Source organism: Cynocephalus volans, chromosome 11, assembly GCF_027409185.1.
Source record: "Cynocephalus volans isolate mCynVol1 chromosome 11, mCynVol1.pri, whole genome shotgun sequence".
Lineage (NCBI taxonomy): Eukaryota > Metazoa > Chordata > Mammalia > Dermoptera > Cynocephalidae > Cynocephalus > Cynocephalus volans.
The window spans coordinates 127891934-127898377 of NC_084470.1; the positions used below are offsets into that span (position 1 = coordinate 127891934).

At 46.3% G+C, this 6444-nt stretch overlaps 1 protein-coding gene across 4 annotated transcripts in view; it reads right to left on the reverse strand.

Moving 5' to 3' along the window:
- The window catches only part of NEK7 (NIMA related kinase 7), a 149877-nt gene extending 144060 nt beyond the window's left edge, over positions 1 to 5817 (reverse strand). For all 4 annotated transcript variants that reach the window (XM_063114471.1, XM_063114470.1, XM_063114469.1 and 1 more), the window contains exon 1: positions 5561 to 5817. The gene's annotated coding sequence lies outside the window, so the exon portion shown is untranslated. The remainder of the gene's footprint in view (positions 1 to 5560) is intronic.
- Positions 5818 to 6444: the final 627 nt, after the last annotated feature.

The following is a 6444-nucleotide window of genomic DNA, read 5'->3' on the forward strand; positions in this document are numbered from 1 at the left end:
AATATTTTTAATTTTGCCATTTTTAAATCAGCATTTAAAGATCTTTGTGCAACTCACATATTTTGTAGTCCAGACTATAACCCCCCAAGCCTCCTGTGTTATTTTCTACCCAAGGAACTAAGAATTGCTGCCTCTTAAAAAAAAAAAAAATCATAAAAGCACTAACTCAAATGTGGGAACCATTAATTTATGAATATGGAAGTCGCAGGGCAAAGGGAAAGGAGAATTCAAGCAGAGAAAGCAGAAATGGCAGGAGAACTGGGAAGCAGACTGTGCAAAACAAAACTGGGCCAAAGCAGAGTAGGTGACAGGGCCAGGAGAAGCTGATGACCAGAGATGTGTTTCCCAACCCAGAAGGTCCTAAGAATACAAAGATAGGTGAAATGAAACTAACACTGACTGGGCCTACTACCATGCTCTTACAAAGACATTTTCTTTTACTCCTCAAAGCAATCTTACATTCACATAAGCTGACTAAACTACAGTCTGAACAAATTAAGTAACTCAATGAAGGTCATAAAGTAGGAGACAAACCTGGGGCTTCACGCCTAGTCGTTTCCACATGATGGTAAACAAAGAAAATGATAAAATATATGCAGCAGGGTCAGTGAAGAGAAGAGACTGCTTGTAGCTTGTAGAAATTAGCCAGGAAGCTCTGAATGCCCCAGGTCCCACCTGGCCATCCTGAAGGCTAAGGGGTCAAAATATTGGCACAACCAGAATCCATGCCTAGCTAGGGCTGAGAAATTCTACTGTGTCATTTCAAAGCTGTTGTATTTTCCATACCACTCTACTGCTGCTCAGTAGCTTCACCCAGGTTGGCCTATAGCTAATTCTTCTTAGAGCAAAGGGAAGAGATATCTGCCCCCCCCCCCCACCGGCTACACACACCTTGATTATAGGTCCTACTCCAAAGCTCAGGCCCTATCCCTTTTTTTTTTTTTTTTTTTTTACTGGAAAAATAATTTTCTTCCTGGAAGAAAGTTTTTTTTATGAAAGACTAAGTCAATCTTTCTTAAAAATAAAAAAATATCTTCCCATCCTCTTGCTCATGCCAGAAATTCCCTCTAAAGGCGACAAAGGCAGTCATACCAGTAGGCTTAGGATGAAAACTACAAGTTAAAGAAATATACCAAACTCATCCATATTAAAGTGATATTAGTCGATTAAGTAAAAATACATGACTGACATCGGATTCCACCTTGGTTTGGAAAAAGGAGAAAGCCAAGAGCGACACATTCATTTGACATCACAGGAAACATGAGGGATCTCCCAGAGGCAAAGAGTGGTGGAGAAACGTGAGAAGGCAGGTAAACCTAAATGAGGTTCATATGTTTATGAACGCTCTGAAATGGAACACAGAATTTGGGAATAGACAGCCAGGCATTATTCTGAGGGAACTGGGGAAGATCAACAAATTGTCAGAAAGGTCCAAGAACAAAAAAAAAAAGTTATAAAACATTACTGTGGAAAATTCCACATCAACCCAAACATCAATGGCCTAGGATCATGTTTAAACATTTGGTGTTATCTTTTAGAGCAAGGGTGCGCCACCAGCCTACCTGTATAAATAAAGTTTTATTGTAACACATCTACACCCACTTGTTCAGGTACTGTCTATGGCTACAAACTGCAGCAGCTGCAACAGAGACCATATGGCCCACAAAGCCAGAAATATTTACTATCTGGCCCTTTAGAGAAAAAGTCTGTGAACTGCCATTCTATATAAAAGCAACCTGGAATAAAAAAATAGTCCTTAGCTACTATCAATAGACCAGTGGCAAGATTTACAAAAAGGCCTATTTTTATTAAGTAACAGAAAACATATTTCTCAATTTTTAAATACCATTTATATAATTTTGTTCATTTATACACTGTTCTGCTTAACACTTTGGATAGCTATTACTACAAAAAGCTCACTGTATAAGCTCATTACATAAACAGTGTGACAGAGCTGTTATTTTGACAAAGGTTAAAAAAGAAGTTATCTTGATCGAAAAATTAAGGAATACTTCATGACCACCCATTCTTCTTATTCCCTCTACCCTCTAAAAACCATGAAATACATTCTCTAAGTGTATTCTTTAGAATGAAAAAAATATTTTGTGAAAATATATAACAGGGATAATCCAACTATTAATTACTGAAAGAGAAACCAGCAGTTTATAAGTTTTATAACTCTGAGATTAAATGGTATAAGTTTAAAAACTGAATTGCCGTTATATCCTACAAATGCATATATTTGATTACAATTATATAACCAATGTCAGTTATCCATATTCCCTATAAAAATGGAGGGACGAAGAAGAAGAGTTAAATTGATAAATCTCAAAAGTTTAAAGATATGCTTCTTAAAACATATTGCTGCATATTCACAGAAATGCTGATGAAGTAATTACTATAAAGCAATTCAGAGCAAAAGGTAATCATACACTTCATTTCCAAGACACCCTCAAGTACTACATTAAGTTTGCTACCTTGTTTTATAGATGATGTACTAACACGATGTACTCACATAACTCTCCAACAAATATTTGAAAGGATAATTTAATTTGTATGAAACTGGGAGAGGGGATAGAGTGCTACTTTGTGCAACTGCAGCTACACTGCACATTTTTTAAATATCAAGCCCTATTTAAAAAAAAAAAAAAAATCAAAGGAAACAAAACCTGAAAGGAATTTTGGAAGTTATTATCTAATTAACCAACTCCTTTTCCAAAACTGCATTAAATAATCACTATTCTCTCCTCTCCGGATGCCCTGAATGGTGGCTACATTAGAATACTATAGAGAGACATTTTTAAAACATCAGACAGTTCTTAAGAAAATAGTGTCTGGTTCCAGAAACATTTGTAAGTCTCTAATGATATCTCAGACCACATATTTAAATGAAAAAAAAAAAGAAAAAAGAAATGTATACTTCAGTAAATGGACACTAGTTGAGAAGAAAAGAATACTTAAACGTTCCCAGTAAATCAGAGTCCAAAACTGTCCACTGCGACCACCAAACACATTGGGGGGCTGGGGGTACATAAGGGGCATGAGGTTAAATACTTACTTACACAAACTGTACCTGCACTGCACTTCTGGTCATTTAAAACTACAATGCTGATTTTGAATTTATTAACCGGCTTCATTCATTATACCGACCTCAAATCTCCCCTCCTCCACAGAACGCTGCCATCATACCAGACATGCTGCCCTCGTTCCTGGAGTATGTGCTGTTTTACTAGGCTGGAGAAGAACTCTCGGAACTGTCCAGCCAGGAAAATGTGTAAGAGGGAAAAGAAACAGGTATTACTGAAGTAAAGAAACCTGAATGGTAGTTCAGATTATAAAATGAGTCTGCCTGAGTGCCTGGAAATAAACTCACAGTCTATACTTTTTAAACTGATTAATCAGATTTTTAACCGTGGAGAGATTCCCAAGTAGTTGTGGAAACGCCTGACGATGCAAATCCGGACGCTTTTCGGTTTGCACTTTCAGGTAATTTCAGAGTAAAACCCCGATCAGTCACAGACTATATTTAGTTTGCTGAGCAGCCTCGTTTCTTATCTGCTATAAAGTTTCCGTGGAAGTGGTGAGTTCAAGGGCAGCTGAAAGGAGAGCCGTGGGAGGGCCAGAGGAAACCGAAGCCCCCTCGCCTTCTATTGTTACGGACTTATGCCGCAGGGCCAGGCCTCAGGCTGCAGACGTGCTCGGACGCGGAACCTGCGCTCGCGCCTCCAGCTCGGGCCGGGGTAGGAAGTACCCGCCCTCCGGAGCAGGAGCCGGGCGTCCTGGCCGCGCACTGGCTGCGGTGGCTGTCAATGCCCAGGGGGGCGGGGTCTCCCGCCTCCGAGCGGAATCTCAGGCCCGCACTTCTAGGAGGGTCCCCCGAGAAAGCAGCCGGCCTCCTCAAAGGGTTCTTAGCCTTCTTATCTCGCTGGCCTCCTTCCACTGTCCCCATGCAGTCTGCCCCTTTGACTGCTCTAACAGGCAAAGCTTTTTTCAAAGCTCGAACATCTCTCCCCGACCCCAGCGAGCTCCCAGCCCAGGACCAGAGGATGCTGCGGTTTTAGGAGTGAAGCAAGCTGGGGACTGGATCTCCCCGGGAGGGCGGGATTCCCTCCTCTGGAAATAAAATAACTGCTTAAGATTCACGTTAGCTGTTTCAAGTGCATCGGCCTTCACCACGTGTCACAGGCAAGAATACTCAGAGTCCACTCAGCAAGAGCTGTCACAAAGCACTGCAGGGTCAACTAGCTCTTGATTTACTATTCACTGTTTTCGGAGTGTGTTCGGTTGTCCCACACACACCGTAAACTTTTTGAGTACGAATACTTTGCCGTTCTTCGATGACATCAGCAGCAGTTCGTGGTTCTGAACAGAACAGATTTATAACATACACATTCCGTACTTTATTCTGTAATGCAACCTGACAGGACACCTCGCTGTCGCTTGTAGGAAATTTGCATACTACTTCAAACTGCGGATGCCTTGGAGGAGGAATTAGAAACAGTCGTCCTAACTATGACGGGTGCACAATGCTCTACAAACTACGGGCGTCTGATGCTTTCAATCTTTAAGATCGGGAATCTCAAAGGACAAGGAAAATCACTGTTTCTGTAATATATTTCCGAGTTTCAGTTCAGTCACTAGAACTGCTCGAGGACAGAAGCAGATATCTTACTATAAAATACGTATCTTTTTAGTATTTATACCTAGCACGGACTACAGCTATGCGCGAACACGGTTCATTTATTGATACGTTTCCCAAAGTCGACAGCATAAAAGTTCTAAGACCTCACTGCCGCATCCTCTAGCTTGTGTTCGCTGCCTAACGCTTCTCTGAAGCCACGTGGTCTCACTTTTCTTTTTCCTTTGGGTCCCCTTCCTCTCCCTGACTTTGGCTTCAAGTTCCATTTATTTCTTTTCCATTGCCGCCATCACCGCGGATGTTCGCCATTAACTCGCAATCAATCCCTCGCTCCGACATTTTCTAATCCCGAGTCTCTCTAAAGTTCATTCTCCAGCAGGTCTGTCACCCTCCCTGTATTTCTCCGGCCACTTCTGATCCTCCCCTATGTCCCCGGCTGCCATCCACCACTCACTCTCTCCCAGTGAACTTCACTTTTCTAAGTCCGGCTGCTGCCGAATCCTGACAGATGGACTCAACCAATCCGCGAGGGATAAATAACCGACGCCACCAATCAGCATCCGCCGAGGGGCGGGACTTCACTTAAGTTCCTCGGGTCCCGAAAGCGAGGACCTGTTGCCGCCGCCGCGGTGGCTGCGGAGTTTCTTGGTTACCGCGGCGCCCACGACGGCCTCAGGCCGGCAGAACCGTTAACAGGCATGAGGTTCCTGCCGCCCGCGCCAACCACTGCCAACAAACAGACCCGAACCCCCAGCCGACTCGAGCCCGGCGCGCCCCGCCCCACATCCCCCGGGCGCGAGGATCCTGGAGGCCGCCCCGCGCGGTCCCGACCTCCGTCTCCCGGCCCGACTCCCGCAAGCAGCCCCGCCCGGCAGGGGCCAGCCGGCCCAGGCGCCCGCGCCCCCGGCGGCAGCGACTCACCAGGAAGTTGGGAGTTTTCCGTTCTCCCGCCCGCGACGGAGCCGGAGCGGGCGGGCGGTTCGGCCAGGCGCGCGACGGAAAGGCCCGCTGGGCCGGGGGCTGGGCTGCGAGGCCCGGAGCCGATCGGCCACCTCCCGCCGCGCCGCCCCCGCGGACGCTGAGGCGCGGGCACCCACCCTGCGCACGACGAGGCGCGGCCCGAGTGCGAGCCTAGCGGCGGCCCATCCTCCCACGCTCCCGCTCCTCCTCCCGCGGCCGGCGCTGTCAGGAGTGTAAACATCCCGGCATCCCCGAGGAGAGGGGCGGGGCGGGCGCTGGCCCCTCCCCGTGCCGCGGCCCCGCGCCCCGCGCCCCGCGCCGCCGGTCCCGGCTGCCCCGCGGGCGGACGCTCCCGCTTCCCTCCGCCTTCCCTCCGCCGGCCGTGCGGAGAGCGGAGGCGGCCTGGCCTGTGTGTGCGCGCGCAGAGTCTTTCCGCCCTCTGGGCCCTCTCTCCGTGCTTTCGGGCCAACTTCCCACGGAGTCGGGGGCTCGGCCTCTTTTTGAGAACTTGTTTCTTCTTCATTAAGTTATTTAAACGCCCCCATTTGCTAACGGTGAACCGACATGACGTCCCATTTGTTCTCGTGGATCACAGCGTTTGGTTCCACCCTCTTTTACTGGGTGATTTAAACTACCTCTCCGCTTAATGTGAGTGCAGGGAAATGAGGAAAAGGGGCGTGTTTCTGAGTCTGGCTAAGAAAACCTTGTGTAGGTGTTCCAGTATAGAGAATAATTAATGGCTTTTAGGATATTCCCAAAAGGTGAACAACCTGGTATGGATCTTTGGGGAAAAAAATAAAATAAAAAATAAACGTATATTTATACATATATAGGATCTTTTTTAA